Source organism: Drosophila serrata, unplaced genomic scaffold, assembly GCF_035046125.1.
Source record: "Drosophila serrata isolate PLE 108 unplaced genomic scaffold, ASM3504612v1 contig_276, whole genome shotgun sequence".
Taxonomy (NCBI): Eukaryota; Metazoa; Arthropoda; class Insecta; order Diptera; family Drosophilidae; genus Drosophila; species Drosophila serrata.
The window spans coordinates 5,275,882-5,295,678 of record NW_028257174.1 but is presented as its reverse complement, the minus strand read 5'-3'; the positions used below and the strand labels follow the sequence as shown (position 1 = coordinate 5,295,678).

The 19,797-nt window shown below is 36.4% G+C and overlaps 1 protein-coding gene and 1 long non-coding RNA gene across 3 annotated transcripts in view; one reads left to right on the top strand and one right to left on the bottom strand.

Moving 5' to 3' along the window:
* Positions 1–19,797, bottom strand: part of DAAM (disheveled-associated activator of morphogenesis-like protein) — a 52,071-nt gene that overhangs the window by 30,622 nt on the left and 1,652 nt on the right. For both annotated transcript variants that reach the window (XM_086835707.1, XM_086835709.1), the window contains exons 2-3: positions 12,557–12,654; positions 712–766 (exon numbers count right to left, since the gene is read on the bottom strand). The gene's annotated coding sequence lies outside the window, so the exon portion shown is untranslated. The remainder of the gene's footprint in view (positions 1–711; positions 767–12,556; positions 12,655–19,797) is intronic.
* On the top strand, positions 2,694–9,240 carry LOC147643234 (uncharacterized). Its single transcript, XR_015272205.1, has 2 exons — positions 2,694–2,871; positions 9,085–9,240. It is a non-coding gene; the product is annotated as an uncharacterized LOC147643234 (long non-coding RNA).

Genomic DNA, 19,797 nt, shown 5'->3' with positions numbered 1-19,797 from the left:
GGATTGTCAACGAAAAAAATAAGAAGAAAAAATAAAGTACCAAAAGTATTGGCGGTCATTCAATTTGTGGTTGCCAACCGTTCTTCATCTTCATCTGCTTTTGGAATGATGACAAAGTACCCTGTAATTTAGGTCTTGCTGAGACTCAAGGTTCAAGGGTTTTTTGTTTTTTTTTTTTTTTTTTTTGTAGTTATAAATAATATATGTTTTTCAGAAATTTGTGGCTAAAATCTTGGGAAATGTCTCATAAAATAGACACTGTTTTAAGCTTTTACCTAAAGAAGACTTATCACTTGGAGTTTTTTTAAGCAGAGTTATGAATTTAAAGGTAAAAATTAAACATACTTTTAATAAATTGCTTTGATATATTAGTAATTATTATATATGTAAATCAACAACAAGTAAATACATCAATTATGTTTCCAATCTGATCTCTGAATATAATATTTATTTCTCTTATTATAAGCAGCAAATGTTCTTTACTTCCCCCAGATTATTAGTTAGCAATACACCTTCCTTGAGTTTATATTCCTTAATAGGTATTTGATATACCCTATACTCCCTATATTTACCTATACTTGACAATTCAGTTTTTGTGAGTTTTTTGCTCTTACAGCCGTTACAGACTCATCTCCCAGGTATTGGCACTTGGCCAACGAACCCGCACACTGGCTAAAATGTGATAGAAGAGGCGTATGGCTTTTTACTCACCTGTTAATTGGCTTCGTTGGTGTTTTTGTTGCTGTTATTAGTCTTTAGTCTTTGGCTGCAAAAGAGGGAAAAGAGAGGGGGATATAAGTTAAAAACTCAGTCATAGATTAATGCATAATCTTTCGAATCCCAATCCCAGTCCCAAGCACTACCATTTCGATTTCCATCACCATATTTCCATGGCTAGGAATGGGCGGCGGCAGTAATGCCAACTCATCCCAGGGAAGCGGCGAAAGCCAACACGCTTCGATCGCAATTACTTGGCCATTATGCGGCGGCCAGACATAATTTCCCATTAGCGGCTTTTTATGGATTGGCCAAGAAAACGTGAGCCCTCAAAGAACCCATTTCATTTCCACACACACACCCCAGGTCCGCACCTAATCAGATTTGCCCTGCCCGATTCCCGATTCCCAGTCTTTAGTCCCTTAAAAATAAACCCATTCCCAAACCCAAAGCCCACTCCTCTAGCTAATCGCAGATGCACTCATCTCCATCTAGTTGTTTGGTACAAAAAAATGTATAAAGATTGCTATACAAAAAAGTTGGTTGAAAGTGAAACTCTGTGGCGGCGGCGGTTGCTTCTGTTTTCTTTTGCATTGTTGATTTTTTGTTTTTGTTTTCGGCTGTTTATTATTAAATGCGTTTTCAATTTCACTAGAAAGCACCACTCACCAGTAAACAGCAAGCAAAACCACCTTCTTGATATTCTTGACGGAAGAAATCGCCACGAAATGGAGGGGAAATAAACAAACAATTTGTACGCGTTCGCACCTGCTTTGAATAAGTTTCAAGAGAGCACAGAGTCTTCCCTTTACTGTCCTTGTCCATCATCACCATCATCTCCCTTTCTTGGGTTGGACATACGTTTATGGAATGTCAAGTGATTGGAAGTCAAATCCGATTTACGGTTCTTCGGCAAAACTGTAAGTTCATGGGGGCCAAACGAAAGACTTAGGCAACGAACTTGATTGGCAGGAAAATGGGATTTTTGGATAGTAAAAACACTAAATTACGTTAAATTATCATTTAAAATTTCTAAGAATTTTAAGAATATATTATATAATTAAATAATTATTAGGGAATTTAATTGTAATAAGATTTAAACCTTCAATAAGTGATTTTGGGAACGAGAATTCCTCAAATCAAAAACTGTAAGTTCATGGGGGCCAAACGAAAGACTTAGGCAACGAACTTGATTGGCAGGAAATGGGATTTTTGGATAGCTAAAACCCTAAATTACGTTAAATTATCATTTAGAGATGGTACGACTTTTAAGAATATATTATATTATTAAATAATTATTAGGGAATTTAATTATAGTAAGCTTTAAACCTTCAAGAGGTGATTTTGGGAGAGAAATCCTCTAATCTTGTATAGTTTTAATTTAGTTTTTTCCTGCTTTAAATTACCATATTTTAATGCAACTTTGCAGTTCGTTTTTTATATATTTTATGTCGTATATAAGTCGAAATGTGCCAGATCGAACGACTATATCATATAGCTGGCATAGGAACAACCGGAAAATAGTTAGAAAACAAATTATAATTTTTCCGGTTTTCAAAATATTTTCATCTAATTTGATATAAAGCCAATTTGTATTATTTTATACTATCGGTTTTATTTTATTAAAATTGGACGACTATATCATATAGCTGATAAAGGAACGATCGTTAAATGTCGAAAAAATTAAAAAGTGTGGCTCATTTACTCTAATTGTGGAAAAATATCCATTCCCTCTATCCCTACCTCCCTCCCACTCAGTAGCTCTCTCTCTCTCTCTCTCTTTCTCCCTAACATTTTCGATATGTCCATCTCCCTCTCTGTGCATCTCTAGAGACACCCCTTTCCCTCTATCTGACTCTACCTAACTCTAGATTCTCTATTTCTCTCCCTCTCTCAAATTCTCTGCTCTCTTGCCTCGCAGCCTATAAATAGCGGGCTCTGCCGCCTTGCGCACCTCATTCAGTCCGTGGCGTCTCCAGTGTCAACATCTCGAGTGATAGTGATAGTGCCTTCCCTTCGACCCGAAGCATATGACGTGGCCTATAGACAACATCTGGATGATCAGGAAGAAGCTTGAAGTCACCGGAAATGTAAATCTACTCTGGAAGCAATTGAGCAATGACGGAAACGGATAGCCACGTGTCCTCCACTGGGGTAAGTCTTTACCATGACATATCATATTATTAACAAAGATAATAATTAAGTGATTAGGCCTAGATCTAGAATCAGCTAGCTATTTGTTTATTTACCAATTAATTATATTATTACTGAATTTTAATTTAAAGTAATTTATTAACAGCCCGACTTAAATATACTTTAATTGAATCTGACTTTGGTGACAACTTTTGCTATATGATTATACCCTTACATGGTAATATAATTTCAGTCAGAAGCTTCAAACTCAGTGAAGGAGTCATTTGCGACCCTATAAATTCTATATATTCTTGATCAGCATAAACAGGCGAATCTTTCTAGCTGTCTCCGGCAGAAAACAAAATTAAAAAAAAAAATTCCATTTTTTTAAATAAAAAAAGGAAAGGGGTTAAAATAATCGTTAAAATTGTCAAAAATGTTAATTTTTTAAATTTGTAAACTCAGTATACAGATTTGTTAGTCCTTTTAAAACTAGCTCAGAACAGCTGTCCGAATTGAAATTAATGCATTTTTGGCTTAGTTATGATATTTTGAAAAGCCTTAATTTACCCAAAAAACTACTATTTAAAATATCGATTATATTATATTTTAGGTTATTTTAGGTTTCTTTGAACAATTTATAAAATCATGCTAACTTGTTATGGAATTAATAAACTACAAGAGACCTTTTGAATATAGAAAGTAAATGATTGAAAAATTAACTATTTTCAATAATATTATTTAGCAGAACTTGCCCTGCTTGAAGTACTAAATAAATACTTTATAAAGTCAATTATCTTAAAAAATCCTAAGACAAACAAATTACTAGTAAAATCAACTTAGTCCAATGAAATATGGAAAGTTAATTCTTACCACATTTAATGAAACTATCAATCGACAAATATTAATAATTATGGACAATCATCCGCTTGTGGCAATCACTTGGCTCGTCTCTTTCCGGCTTACGGATTTCTTGGCTTTCTTGCCACTCCACCGACTTGATCGTCTTCTTTTGGGCCAAAAAAAAACAACCAGCAATGGCCAGAAGGGGGGAGCGGCTGGGCGGACCGGCCGACTGACAAATTGATATGCACATTCGGGTGACATTAGCATATGGCGGCGTAGTGCCTTAATTAACTATTCCGCTCAGCTAATATCGGTTTCACCCACCCCAAAGGAGGGGGCTCTCTTTGTGGTGGTAAATTTGTGGATTGTGGATTGCGGATTGCGGATGAGTATTTCAAATTTTACGAAGAAAGTCGGCAGTCCCCGGTCATATGAAAGTTTGGGCTATTTGGGCGGGTTGAATGACTCAAAACTCAGAAATCAAAATAAAAGTTCAAATAAAAATTAAATTTCTGTCTCTTGTTGATTTTTATTTTATTTAACTTTTTTAAGTGTTGCGCATCGCAGTCGTTGTGTGCTTTTGCCAATAAACATTTTAAGGGGGCGCAACCCGGCAGGTAAAAGTTTATCTAGTTGACATCATCGCGACGAGATCGCTGAAATGTACACCTTGCTCTTAGTTTCTTTTAATTTGCTAAATAAAAATGAAGGCTTAAATTTAAAGCTAGCTGAAAGAGTGTCGTAAATGTATCGTTAAGGGATTGGAACAAAAATGCATTAGAAGAAGGGCTCTCTAAGGCCCTTCTTCCCTCTGGCTTTTTTGTTTTTTGAAGTAAGTACTAAAAACCTCAACTTGTTTTTATTTTCAGCTGTTTTAATTGCCACCGCAGCAGGGCTGCTTTGCGGTCGTAAAAAATAAATATATATTTATGTGGCGAGAAATATGGGAGGGCTGGCTGGGGCATCATACTCATCAACTGCGGTTTTCCAGAGGGGGGATTGTGATTGCATTAAAAAACGTGAGTGCGTGAAATGTCTACTCAGGGGCTAAAGTGAGCATCGCATATTGCAGGGCCTTTTGTTGTCAATTTTTTCAGGTAATCATTCCAGTTGTTGGCCAGTTGTTATCGCTGTAATTGTTATTGTTATGGTCGATTGCTGTTTTTTATACCTATATACATATATAGAGGGATAGATATATATAGGTATATAATTTTGGGGCCATCGAAATGTGTCAATGCGGGATGAGCGGAGCTTCTACAGGTGGGAAAATAACAATTTCGTTGTGTTTTATGGGCACTTCAATGCCATTGCCTCTAATCGAGATTGTTATTAATGAACCTCATTGCAATTAGTTCGATGATTCAGTGGCTTAATCATCGTTATGTTTAATTATAATTAAAATAAATATATTAAAGGAAGAAAGGTAAGTTTTTTCTAGGCAAGATTTAAATAAAAGCCAGGAATATTTGTAGGATTTTGCTATGAAAATGATTTATTTTTAAGAATATTTGTGATTTCTGTTAATCGAAATGGTTATCGATGATTATCGTTGCATTTACTTCGATGATTCTTTATATAAAATATATATAACGAATAAGGGAGGCAGTTTTCTAGATACTGGGTTAAAAAGGGTTTTTAATTTCCATTTTAAGACTCTAGTTTTTAAGTTAAGCTTTTGTGCGACACTTTTACCCATTGGTAAGCAATTTGTAATTTATTTATTTGCAGAAATAGCCACTAAAACTCTATCGTACTACCACTTCTCACGCTGTGTTTTTGGGGGGCATTAAATCACTCATCCGCACCGTTAGCCACACAAACTACACACAAAAAAACAAAAGCAAAAATATTTTGGAAAAATGTATTACTTAATTTCGCTAAAGCTAAAAGAAATTGGACGCTGGTCATCGGCACACATTAAACCTGCCCCACCAAAAAACAAAAGCAAAGTTCGATTCGACTTCCATTTAATTTCTTTTCAATCTCCTCGTGTTTTTCTTTACGTAATCGCAGCGGGACAAAGGCATTGTTACTTCTTCTGCCAGCAAATTAGAAGCGAGTCTTAATGGTGGGCCAAGGTGAGGAGGGGAAATCAAAAATCAAACGCTTTCGATTTCTATTTGAATATGTAAAACGAACGAGCAAAGACCGGCAGCAGCAGCAGCTTCAGAGCCACAGCATCTTGGCCAAGTCATCTTCACTAAAAGGCCAAAAAGAAATTCCCATCAATTAATTTCCTACTCTTTCACCTCCATTTTTCCCATTTTGTCTCGCCTGTCTTAGTCTTAGTCTTAGGAGGAGTTGCAGCTTATCGACGCTCGTCGATCCTCTACACAAATTTCTATATAGCGATTTTTGCACACAGCTTAGGGAGAAATAAAATTTGAATTATAATAAACTTAAGTTGATCGTAAATAACGTTCAAAGGCGTTCCGAAAAAAAATAACCAAAAGAAATTGTTTGCAACAGCAACAACAGCACAAGAGTGTGGGTTGTTCATAGCTGAGTGTGTTGTATGTTTAATAATTTTATGGTTGCCTGTGTTTTGATTAACATTTAAAAAGCGTAACAATTAATTTGTTAAACGACTGAAGACAAAAATGTAAAGAGCTAGAGATAGACAAGGGAAAAAGTCAAGCGAAGCTTTGAAATTCTGCTAGGAAAGCAGTTTCAAAAGTGCTTCTATAGTTCTAAGATAGAGTTTCTTTGGGTAAGTACTTATATATATTATTATTTTACACTTTTCCCTTTTTATAGACTTAAGGTTTTTAATCACACATCACCCCAGATCAGGTACAATTATTCCCATGCCCAAAAATCTCTTTCCCAGAAAAGAAAAAAATGGAAGACAAGTCATAAAAAAAGGCAAAGGCGTAGAACACTGGTGCAGCTGCAACAGGCGAATCTTTCCATTTTCTACGTGCTGAGCCAGCATTTTCCCATCATCCAGACCCAGCTCCATCATCACCAGAGCCCACTTTCTAGGCAAAAGAAGATTTACTCATCGAAAAAAATGGCAGGGCGCGGACTGTGGCCACAAATCAAATTGCCCCAAAGAGATCTTTAACTCGAAGTCGCACTCGCACTCGCACTCGCTGTGGTGTCCAGTCCAAGTTTAATGGCAGCGGGAGCAGCAGTTTGTAGTTGAAGAAGTCTCTCCAATGGGGCTTTCACCGGTGTTTTACCTGCTGTAAGCTGTAAGTGTTGGAGCAGACGTCACGTACGAGACATATGTCCGCCTCAAAAGTAACGCACTCGGAACGCCCGCCGCGCCCAGCCTTGACCTACAGCACTGGTTTGGTCTTGGGCTAGCATTTGGACACCAATACGGGATTGGGTTTGGTCTTTTGGATGGGGGCGCAGACGAGGAGGCCTCTCTGTTTGCCAAAGATACTTGAAAACTCACTGGCTACTGAGCTTTCTAAAAAGTGTGCTAAAGAAAAGACCACATTGCCAATAGGGAAGTGGGGAATAAATGTATATTTAAGTTGAGCTACTAATACCCTTTGTAGTGAAGTAGGGAAGAATAGGGTTCAAAAAGTATACTTTTAAGGGGATTCTGGCTAAACTAAGTTGATTACTCCTTTATAAGCTAATTATTACCTTAGGCTAAGGTATAAAAATACATATATTTAATTTAAGAAACTTATAGAATTGCCTGTAGAAAATATATTACTAAATTAAGCAATAATAGGCTTCAAAAAGGTATACCTTTAAGAGGTTTTAGTACTTTTAAGGGGATTCTGGTTAAACTAAGTTGATTACTTCTTCATAAGCTAATTATTACCATAGGCTAAGATGTACAAAAATATATTTCTTTAACTTAAACAACTTATACCATTGACTTGTAGCAAATATATTACTAAATTAAGTAAGAAAACCCTTAAAAAAATCATGCTTTTCCAACAAAAGAAGGCTGTCGAAGCATCTTTTCTTACTTTTCAGGAACTTTTAACCCAAGTAATCATGCAAACTTCTCCACAAACTAAGAAATGCCCTTTTATTAGGTTAAACAAAAGCAAAGGAAGCTACCAACCTGCCACTAATGATACCCAAATTTGGTCAGAAACAAGATTAAAATGCTGCTAATTAGTGATCGGATATATACGCGTATATATGGCCAATAAAAAGCAATAAAAACAACACAGGCCTAAGCCTGAACCGTGGACACAAATCCCAGATGATTGCAATTAAGCCATTGGCCAAACACACCCACGATCCGGCCAGACAGCCCCTCTCGCACCTAATTAAAATCAATGAGAGACACAGCCAGCCACAGCAGCCCAACAATCAGCATCAATGGTAAACTTATTGAATATTTGCTTTAAATATTTATGAAAAATATTTATTCACGTTGGCGTTGGCGGAAAGAGTTTGAGGAGCTAGATTGGAGACGACTGTCATTGAAACTTTTAGGCCAAAGAGATGTGAAGAACGAAACTCAGACATTTCTGTTTCATTTGTAATTAATTCTGAAGATCTATGTTTTATACTAAAATTAATAAAAAATTGTATAACTTATAACTTATGGGTAACTGGAAGATTATATAACTACTGCTTCTAAAATTTAGTTCCTTCCTTGTTTTAATATATTTTTAATTTTCCACATAATTATATTTGTGATATAATCCACATTCGACGTCTAACACTTGAGGATATATTCATTATTTTAAATTTTAATAAATTAAACTTTACATTTTTGATATTTCGCCGATTGATATAGTAATCATAATAATATTTTCCATATTTAAAATTCCCAAAATAAATATTACGATGTTATTAGTATTGCAAATTTGTATACAAAGCTTTATGATATTTTCTATTTTTAAAATTTTGATAAATCTAATTTTACGATATTTTAAAAATATTTGATATTTCTAAATGTATAAAGTATTTTGCTTTAAGATTTTTTTATGATATATATTTAAATATATCAAACGACGATACTTGCAATATTTCTAATAAAGATATATTTAATTTAATTATATTGTTATGCTTAATTTACTCTTTTTCTTGGCGAAAAGCAATGGGAGTAAAAAATGCATTTGAAACTTATCTGTAGCTTAATTATTTATAAAATAAAAAATAACAATAAAAAACAGAAAAACTGAAGTATTTTTAAAATTAAAGATCCAAAAACAATACTTTAGCAATGCAAATTTAAACATTAAAATCGTATTAAATGATTTAAATTAAAATTAACGAATTTCTTAAATAAAATATGAATATGCCTCTATTTCTCTGACTCCCACTCGCTCCCACACTCTGCGCCTCTCCCTCTCTGTGCATCTCTAGAGACACCTCTTTCCCTCTCTCTGACTCTGCCTAACTCTAGATTCTCTATTTCTCTCCCTCTCTCATATTCTCTGTTCTCTTTCCTCGCAGCCTATAAATACCGGGCTCTGCCGCCTTGCGCACCTCATTCAGTCCGTGGCGTCTCCAGTGTTAACATCTCGAGTGATAGTGATAGTGCCTCCCCTTCGACCCGAAAAATATGACGTGGCCTATGGACAACATCTGGATGATCAGGAAGAAGCTTGAAGTCACCGGAAATGAAATCTACTCTGAAAGCAATTGAGCAATGACGGAAACGGATAGCCACGTGTCCTTCACTGGGGTAAGTTTTTACCATGACAATTATTATATATTATGCATGCAGATACTAATTAAGTGATTAGGCCTATGTTTAAAATCGGTTAGCTATTCATTCATTTACCAATTAATTCCCTTATTAAAGAATTTTAATTTAAAGGAATGTATTAACAGCCCCTTAACTATACCTTAACTATATTATTACCTTTACGATATTTTCAAAACTGATTCTGACTTTTGAGATATATATATATATATATATTTAAACTCAGTGAAACTCAGTAAACTCTTGATCAGCATCAACAGCTGAGTCTCTTAGGCCAAAGAGATGTGAAGAACGAAACTCAGACATCAGTTTCAGTTGGAATTAATACAGAAGATATGGGTTTTATACTAAAATTACTAATAAGTGGAATAATTTTATAGGAAATAAGCAAGAAAACAAACTTCAGGAAGCCGAAACTTATGTATTCTTGCAATTTTCAATTGAATTATATGCCCAATACGAGGACATTTATTATAATTAAGCTTAAAATAGTTACATATTTTGAAACGATATTTTTAGAGATTTTTATATGAAGATTTTTTTGCACAAATCGAAAGTAAAAAACTTATAACTCAGCCAAAAAGGCATTAATTTTATTCGGAAAGCTGTCCTGTGCTAGATTAATAAATCTGCATATTCAGTTAAAAATATAACAATTTTAAAATTTTTGTTAATTTTAACGATGTAACCCCTTCCATATTTTTTAAAAAATTGAACATTTTTGGAAAAAAAAAAAATGTTTTCTTCCCGAGATACCTAGAAAGATTCGCCTGTTGATGCTGATAAAGAATATATATGGTTTATAGGGTCGGAAATGGCTCCATCCTCCCTAATACTCCTGAAAACATCCACAACAAAGTAATTTTCCCCTCATTGTGAAACACCATTAAAATATTGATTAAACCTCTTCAGAGACAGCGAAAAGTATTATAAACAACATATATTTTTATATCTGCCAAGACCTTTTACGATCTGCAGTTCCATCTTCCTGACATTTGCTGGACAAGCCAAAGGAGGAGCAGCAGGAGGAGAAGTCTAGAGGGGAATGGGATTATCCGCTAATCCGGCAACGGACCGTGTCCAGCGACCACTGTTGACACATTTCCGACCTGGCCCCCGGCAACCAAGACTTGGACTCGAACTCGGACTGGAACTCGAACTCGAACTGGGAACTGTATGTGTATATCCCCCTCGATTCCTGTCCCGTCCTGACCAGACCAGACTTCTTGTTAAGCGCACAGCATTTGCAACAAACACAAAACGCTGCTGCAACAGTTGCATCTTTGGCAGCGGGCAACATTTTTGCTTTGTTGTTAATTTGGCCAAACGACGGGAGCGAGAACGTGTTTTTTTGGGCCAACATTCGCCAACGAAGACAGGGAAGTCACACAGTAAAAAACATTTGTTTTACAAATGATGATCAAAGGGGTCAGAAGTACAACAAGTCTTGGCTTCTTTTAGGGAAAATTTAATCAAAAAATTAATCAAAAATTATGGTACTCTTTTCATTAAAGAGACTTTCGAACTTTACCTGCTCTAAATAGACTCTTCTCTCTACGAATTTTCAAGTATATCTTTGATTTAAGCTTCTTATCTATACATATTTTAAAATTCTGATAAATATACCCTTTAAATTTGGCATAATTTTGGTTCTGTGCAGGTAAACAAGTTACGCAAAACGACTCAACAAAACCACCAAACGAACAACAGCGAATATATGTGGCAACCTCTCCGCGTGGCTCTGTTGAACTCTGTGTGTGTTTTTTGGTTTAGGGGCAAGGAGGAGAGGATCAGGAGGAGGAGGAGGAGCAGTAGTGCGTCGATTGCACCACAAAACAGCTATTGCGGCATCCCGAAATGCTCCTGCCTCCAAACCAGCCTTCTGCTTCTGGCCAAGAACAAGTTGAGTTACTTCACAGAAGCCAAATTGAGGCATGTTCTAAATTCGGGAATATTTATTCATCTTGTTTACCAAAGATTACACAATTAAAACAGGTTTAGAAACTAAGAAAACTATAAAGTATATTACAGATACTAAGAAGTAAACTAAGCATAATAATGCATATATTTATACATTACTAAGCTTAGCTATTTTTGTAGAGCCTGCAATTAATATTCTAAACAAATCCCATAAATCTAAACCCTTTAGCCATAAACTACATATATTTTTTTTTTAAATTAAGCAAAGTCAAAGACAAAAGCCGTGTGAATATATAGTAACTATAGGAACCGTCTTGATTTGACCCAAAAATACAAACTACTTTCAGCCTTTCTATCCGCCAACATTATAATATTAAACATATAAAATCGATGACTGCATTTTGGAAATATTATTACCCATCTTTTGACTATTTTGACTCTTTTTTATACCTATGAATTTTTGTGATATTTATACTGCCTCCATAAATGGGAATGCCCATTGTTTAAAGGTGTTCAAAATCCAAAACATTGAGCATTTAAAGATTGCCGGAATTGGAGAACTTTCGCGGATAGCCGAGGAGATTGCCGCTTATGATAAAGACTTTGCCTCAATTAGCATTCAAATGCTAATCAATCGATCGTTTAAAGAGCAGACTTCATCGATTTGGTCAGGTATATATGTATATATATTTATATAAAGAAAAAACCAAGCTGCATACTTTGCGGCCTGTTGTTGGTTGACTTCTTAAAGCCAAAGTCATGTCTACTTTCAGGGATGAACTTGAAATGGATCCGGTACGGAAAACAGGGGCGTGACACCCAGAGCACACTTCATCAACGCTCCCCACTTGAGTTTTTTGAGCTTCTCCAACAGTTTTTCTCCTCAGTTTTCCCCACTTCCTGGTAGAAAAGTAGCTGTGACAAAGGTAAAACCCCAAAGGGTTGCTACACAGCTACAAAATCTATCAATTTTGTAACCTAAATCTAGGAAAAATTATGTTGAAACCTAACAAAAAATGTTCTGTGATGATTCTTAACATAATTCTAATATTAATAATAATATAATATAATTAACTTTATATTTCACGAATATTTAGCATTTTTGATCAGTGTTCTTTTGTTTTTAAAGTTGAGCTTCTCTGGAAGTCTTAGAAATTGCAAAGGCAAAGAAGAAAATCAGCAGGCAGCGCATTTTCTTCCATTGGCTTTGTCAACTCCTTCAGGCAAAGGACAATGCAATCAATCCAACCCATAGACATACTCCTTCCTACAATTCCCCCCTTTTTCAACTTGACTTACCTTCGTTGTGGGTCTGGGTCCTCCAATGGCAGTGTCTACTGTTAACCATTGACTTTGGCATGCTCCTCAAACTAATAGAGATTGTGGTAAGTAGTAATCTGCAAGTAAAGAAAAGACAAGAACAATGAATAAAACAACAGGAGACTGATGAAGATTAAGATTAAGAGTATATAGATTTAGCATTAATAATTTAGGCATACTTTTCGGGATAAACTGAGTCCAAGTTAATCCCAACTCCACAAGCACATCATCCATCTTCCACACTTTTATCTCGATCCAAGTCTAGGCGAAACAAAGTACTAACCACTCTTGGAAATGACCCACTCGAGTCTCAATCGATTCGTCTTTGGCGACGATCTTCGAGTGCCAGCAAGTGAGTAGTGAGTAGTGAGTATCGAGTACTCGAGCTGAGTGCCTTTGTCTGGGCAGGGAAAGTGCCTCAGGGGCCACAGCAGCAGCAGCATCACAATAATAAAACCGAAAACACAAGACGAGACCCAACAAAGCGGTAGTAACAAAATAATAAAAATAAAAAACACACAGAGAACGGCATCAATAAACACAACACACAGCAAACATCTAGTTCAATCAGTGGCAATTCAATTGAAACGAACAACTCGAATAACCCAGGGTCGGAAATGGTCTGCCAGAGAGGAAATTGTGGATAGGCCTACCCCAAAATATAGAGCAGACACACATAAGTTGTGTTTCAGCACTTTCAAAGTTAATGTAGATATTTTTAAATATAGAAAATATCTAATAATATGTAAGGTAAGTTTTTCTCTGAGCATCATCAATTGTATATCTTATATCTCATCTTAATCTTAACTCAAGATACTTTAAATGTTAGAACCTACTAAACTCATACTCCAACTTTACCTCTTCTCGAGTTTAGTTAAAATATTCTAGATTTATGTCAAGATCTTCCTGGAAACTCTATATATATGGATGCTGGCTTGTATGTTTGCTTGGGATTGTTGTCAAAACATTTGTCTTCCTGCTGGCTGTCACTCTGCCACTAACCACTGCCACTGCCACTGCAACAATCCCAGACATTGACCCTGACGACCCGCATCTGGCCATGTGCATGCCCCCGCTTCCCGCTTTATGGCCACGCCCCTGGTGAAAAGAGGGTGCAACACCGCATCATCGTCCTCATCAACGGCGGGGGTGAGAATGTGTCTCAGAAAAGGTCATTGGGCTTGGGAGTTGCTGCATCCTGGCGGAGTTGCCGTGTCAGTGTCAATGACACACCAACTACACACACGGGGCAGTTGCTAACTTTACCACCTCCTTACCTTACCATCTTACACCCTTTTTCTCTTAAACAATAAACCTTAAAGAGCGCAAGAAAGAAAGATAAAAGTATCTATACCCTGTAATTGGTAATTTGCCAATGAAAATCGGTCATAACTTGGCCAAAAATGCTTTAAATTCAATTCGGAAAACTGCCCTACATTATTTTTTATTAGGTCTATTAATCTGCATACTCAGTTTACAATTTTTTAAAATTCAAAATTTTGACAATTTTTGTAAATTTTAACGATGTAACCCCTTATATTTTTTCAAAAAAATTAAAAAATTTTGTGTTCACCCAAAGTTAGCCAGAAAGTTTCGCCTGTTGATGCTGATCAAGAATATATATGATTTATAGGGTCGGAAATGACTCCTTCACTTAGTTTTAAGCTTCTGACTAAAATTGTAATACCCTCTAAGGGTAAGAGTATACAAATATATATGCTATCATAAAGTGATTAATTTAATAAATTAAAAATATTGTACATATTTTATTAATACTTTCTATACTGGAAAATTGCATTTGTTGAGCATTACTTTACCTTTAACCTAATAAAACTTATTTCAAATAATTATTATGGCATTTTAAAATACACATTAACTTGATTACTTTTCAAAAGATTAAAATCATATATGTATATCTGCTTAAATTGTTTTGCGTGCACGTAAAACGCAAATGCAAATCGCTGACTTAAAAATAAATGCAAAACAAAAGCATTTCGCATGGCAGCTCAAACATTTGCTTGCGATAAGATTATGCCTGCACCCCTTTTGGACCAAATGAGTAAATATTTGCAGATCCGATAAAGGCAATGGCACAAAGGGTAAAAAAAACAGCCTGGATAACAAACAAATGCTAAATATTCCAGAGAAGGTAAGAGTTAACCCTGCTAGTTGCGTATTATGAAATTATCTACAGTTAAAAAAAGGTAATAATCGTAATAAATTCCTAATTAACTGCACATAAATTAAAGTTTATAGCATAGTTAATGAATAAAAATATAAACATCAATTTAGCTTTGAAAATAAGTCATATATAATGTCATAGTACCTTTGTTTGAGTCTTTTTTTAACAATAAATAATAGTATTCTAGTTTGAAGGGCTTTAATTGGCAATCGATCTTTGTTCTATGGTATTCAAACATTTGTCGTGTCTTCTATCCTTGCGAATCAATTGATAACCCCATCCCCCTCCCTCAAATGCTGGCGCTTCAATCACTCCAATTGCAATCAATGAATGACACGCACACCGATCGATCGAACCTATGCAAATAACAACAATTCCTTACCTTTCATATTCCAAGTCAGATTCTGATTGAGTTTATTTTGTTGCATGCCAGAAAAATCAATGTCCGCAGGAAAGATACACAAGAAAGACAGGTGATGATCAGCAGAGAAAAGGCTCTTGAGGAGGAAAAGAAAGATTGACAGATACTTTTGATAATATCTTTAGGATAAGGAACCCTAATAACTAAAGAGGCTTAAGAACCAAGCTCAAATACTCTTCCATTTCATTAGTTATTCACTATTTAGTATATTCTATAAGTAGTTATTTAAGTAAGGATTTATTCCTTTATCTTTTCAAGACAAGTCCTGATTTATTTCGAATTTTATAAATGTTGCTTGTTTGGATGTTTACTCAATTTGCTAGGCGCTTGCTTCTTTCAACGCCAGACGACGACGATGACGACGAAGACGACGCTGATCTGGGATTCCAAAGGGAGGAGGCTGCAGGCTGCATTGCAGCTTCTATTTTTAGGCAAGCCACTTGGACGCATCTCTGGGTCCAGCAGCCACCCTCGTCTTGGTCCTCGCCTGTGCTAATAGATCGTGGCAATAATTTAATGGACATCCTACAACAATTCCTCCGACGCCGGGGGAATGGGAATGGGATTTTCCTTTACGTTGTCGTGATGCCTTTTGGTCATGCGACCGGGAGAATCGAGACCAGCATCTCCGCCTTGTAGGGAAGACTCAAAGTGTGTGTGTGTGTGTGTCTGTGCCCCCACTCACAACCCACATATGGTGGCCTGGCCATGACTTGGATTTATATTTAGTTTGCTTCCTGCTTCTGCCACTCGAGTTGGGAGCATGGAAATGGAAATGGGACCTAAAAATGGGAGTGGGATGGATGTGAGGACCCTAGATGGGGAAATGTCTGTCGATTGTCGCTAAAATTGTATCGATTGCACTTTAACATCTTCAGTGATTTATGCAGATCACCGGAGATACATTTTCCCTCTGCCTTTTGAAGTCGAAGAGGAACTCTTCTTCCACTTTGGCTGTCAAATCATAATTTCCAGCATCCATATATCATCTTGTATTCTCTTTGTTTTTTGGGGTCTCGCTGTAGGAACTAAAATTAGTCAAAGGCATATTTTTTCTATTTTTCACTCGGCTTTCTTTTCGGCTGTGGAAAGCCCCAGGGTTACGGGCAACATTAATTAAGAATTTTAAGTTAATTGTTTGGACGCGGAAAAAACCTATAGGTATTATATATAAATAGCACCACAAAGAAGTTGGGAAAGTGCCCTGGATAAATAAATATGACTGGCTCCCTGTCTTTGGAATGGAACTCCAAAACAAATATGATCAACTAAAAGATTCTACTTCCTTTAAGATAAATTTCTCTAATACAGCTGAAGCTGCTGCTGTTTAGAAAGCGAAAAATCTGTTTCCAGACACCGCAAAAGCCACAAAACCAGGAGAAGAAGCTAATCAGGAGAGGCGGTATCCCAGTGGAGAGTGCACAATTATTTAAATCAGTTTTGTCTAGCTTCAATTGAAGGCGTCTGTCGAGTGTCTCCCTTCCGTGAATGCGAAATTAATTGAGACAACAGGGGCAAATTGTCGAGTGCTCCCGGGGGTATCCCCCAGTTGCATCTGCATCTGCATCTGCATCTGCTATGGATGTCTATGGGTGTCTCAGTCTGATTGTCTGGTCGGTCGGTTGTCATAGGGCTTCTCCGCAATCGCAGTTGGATAACGAGAGAGGAGAACTAGCGGCTTGAGCTGGAGAAAGGGGATTGCATTTTGCATCTGAACTTTTGAGTTCCGAGGGGTGATTGGTGCATATTCAGGCGTCAAAGAAATGACAGGAGTATATAAATATATTCTAGGGAATTACTACAACTCGACAATCTTCGTAGAAACAAAAATAAAATGAAATATATAATCTGTAATTTATTTAAAAACAAAAAAGGAACCTTCGGAAAGCTGTCGTTTATATACATTGAATTGAATTAAATCGGAAATCGACTATAGCTAAGTTTAAAATATTCGCCTTATTTAAATCCATATATTTATGTGAGAATATTTTTAACAAATTGAAATTTTTTAAAACTTATAACTAAGCCAAAAATGTATTAATTTCGAATCGGAAAGCTGCCCTATGTTAGTTTTTATTAGGCTAATAAATCTGCATACCCAGTTTAATGTTTTAAAAAATTCAATTTTTGGCCAATTTTACAAAAAATGGAAAATTTTTGAAAAATTTATTTTTCTATCAGAGATGACTAGAAAGATTCCCCTGTTGATTCTGATCAAGAATATATATGATTTATGGGGTCGGAAATGATTCCTTCACTTAGTTTCAAGCTTCTGACTAAAATTGTAATACCTTGTAAGGCTATAAAAATTAAAGTTTATCAACCATTTAATTATTATTCCTCTATTCACTGTCATCCTCCCTATTCTATTGTTAGAGTATGATCTCAAGCTGATCTTGAATTGATCCCACAGCCTTTAGTTTAAAATTTGCATAAAAATCAATTAAGAGAGGGTCTAGTATATGTTATAAATCAATCTTGTAGTATATATTCAAGATCTGTGCCATGTATGGCGAGGAATGTTATCTCATCTTGTCCCCGCCATTTCTCAATTGAGTTGTGTTTCGATCGATTTGATGTTGAAGTGCTCCAATTCTGATTCGACTTTTTTATTGACAACTTTATGAGTCCTCTGGCGGCCCTCTCTCTGTGTCTCTGGTGGGGAATTGTTTCGTCCCCCATTTGATTTTATCGCAGATTTTGCAGATTTAGAGCAATAAACTTTATGAATCGGAGAGACAACAGCAACTGGGTTCGTCTCCAGCATCTCCAGCGAAGTGTTTTTGGGGGGAACCGTTAGATGCTGAAAGATTTGGAAGAAGAGCCGCAGCGAAGTTTTAATTGACATCGCCCGCTGCCCCATTAATGCTAATTTGAACCGATTTGGTTCGAGATGTTTGGACAACTTTTGGCAATGGACAAAGAGCCCCCAAACAAAGCGAGTTGAAAGAATCGAACAAACGGTTCTACACGCCGAACTCTGAGACAGCAAAAATCATTTATTCGACTCTCAGGCCTGCTCCCAAACATAAGTTCTCACTTTCTGAGAAGTCAGCGAAATTATCGAATCGAGGGAAGGGAACGTGGGGCTCTTCCCGGCTTCGGATTCCCATTTCGCTGGAATCTCGGCGCAAGCCCCAACATGGGAATGTTATTATTTTCGGTTGTTGTCACCAACAAACCCATAATAAACACCTTAAAAATGTCAACATTATAAGACCGCCTTCCGCCTGGCACCTCTCCTCTTTCCAAAGCAAGCTTTCAATAAATTTTGCTGCGCCCTCGATTTCCGACGTTTGACATTGGCATTGGGCCGGGCTTTTGCCTTCTTTTAGATATTCCTCTGGGAACCGTTCCTCTTTTATTTTTTCCAGAGCGTAACGCCACGCATGCGCAGATTATGGGATCCCAAAAAGGCAGCAACTCCTACTTGTTCTCCTTTTCCTCCTGCGGATGCTGATGCTGCTGTTCTTCTCCTGCCTTTTCTGCACCTCCCAAGGCTGTGCTCGCCTCGTTTTTTTATTTTTATTTTCATTGGTATTTTTATTTTGTTTTTTATTTGTTTGGGTAGGCGGACGACAATCTAGCTTGGTTGCCAGCAGCTGCCAAAAGGAGGAGGCGGCAGGCTGGGATCAGGAGCAGGGACAGAGGCCGAAAAAGGGAGTACCAGGTAAGGGAAATGTTTTTAGATTTTAAAAAATACAATTTTGTAGTTTTATTGATGAAAAAATGCTCAAAAGTCAACAGAAATCCAGTCTAAATTATATTAAAGAGTTTGGGTTATAACGTAATCAGTTTATAAAGGAATTAATGTATTAAATTGTGGTTTAATTTCAGGAAGTAGTTAAATATATAATATATAATATTTTAACTTGTTAAGGTGATCATTTCACCAAGAGGAAGGGATAAAATCACTAGAAATTGTGAAGAAAACTGTTTGTTTATAGTGAGTTTATCTAGTACCAGCCTATTAATTATAATAACAATAACTTTATCAACATATCATCGAATTTCATTGGATTCCGTATTATTTATTTGGTTGAGCCATCTGTGCCTTTACACAATATATGTAAATAATATGTTTTAAATTAATGGGAATTCAAAATAAAATAAACTTGTGGGTTTCTTTGAATTATATTATTTGATATACTATTAGGAAGTACCAGATACAAAAACGTTTAAATGCACCTGTAGAGTGTGAACTTCTTCCTAGAAACTTAATAAATAAATGCAGGTAAATTGAATTCCTAATAACTGATCCACCAAAGGCCCCCCCTAATTGTTTTCAGTGTAAGGAGCAGGGAAGAGGAAAAGAAGATCGAAGTCCTGAGCCGAGTTCAATGTCAAGTTCGTGAGCCTCCTTCTTCTCTTGCTTCCTCCACTTCTTCTCCATGTGTTTGCTCCGCCTGCGCTTTAGTTTCTTTTTTTTTTTTTGCCTTTTTGCAGTCTCCCGCGGGAGTTGCTTGCTGCTGTTGTTGTTGCCATAGTGGCTGTTATTGTTGTATGCGCTCATCGCCAAAGTCATGCTACTGGCCACGCCCCAAAAGTGACGGCATAGGCGCCAGGCTGCCCAAAAAAAAAAAAAAAAAATTGGAGCTTGAGCACACTTCCTACTCA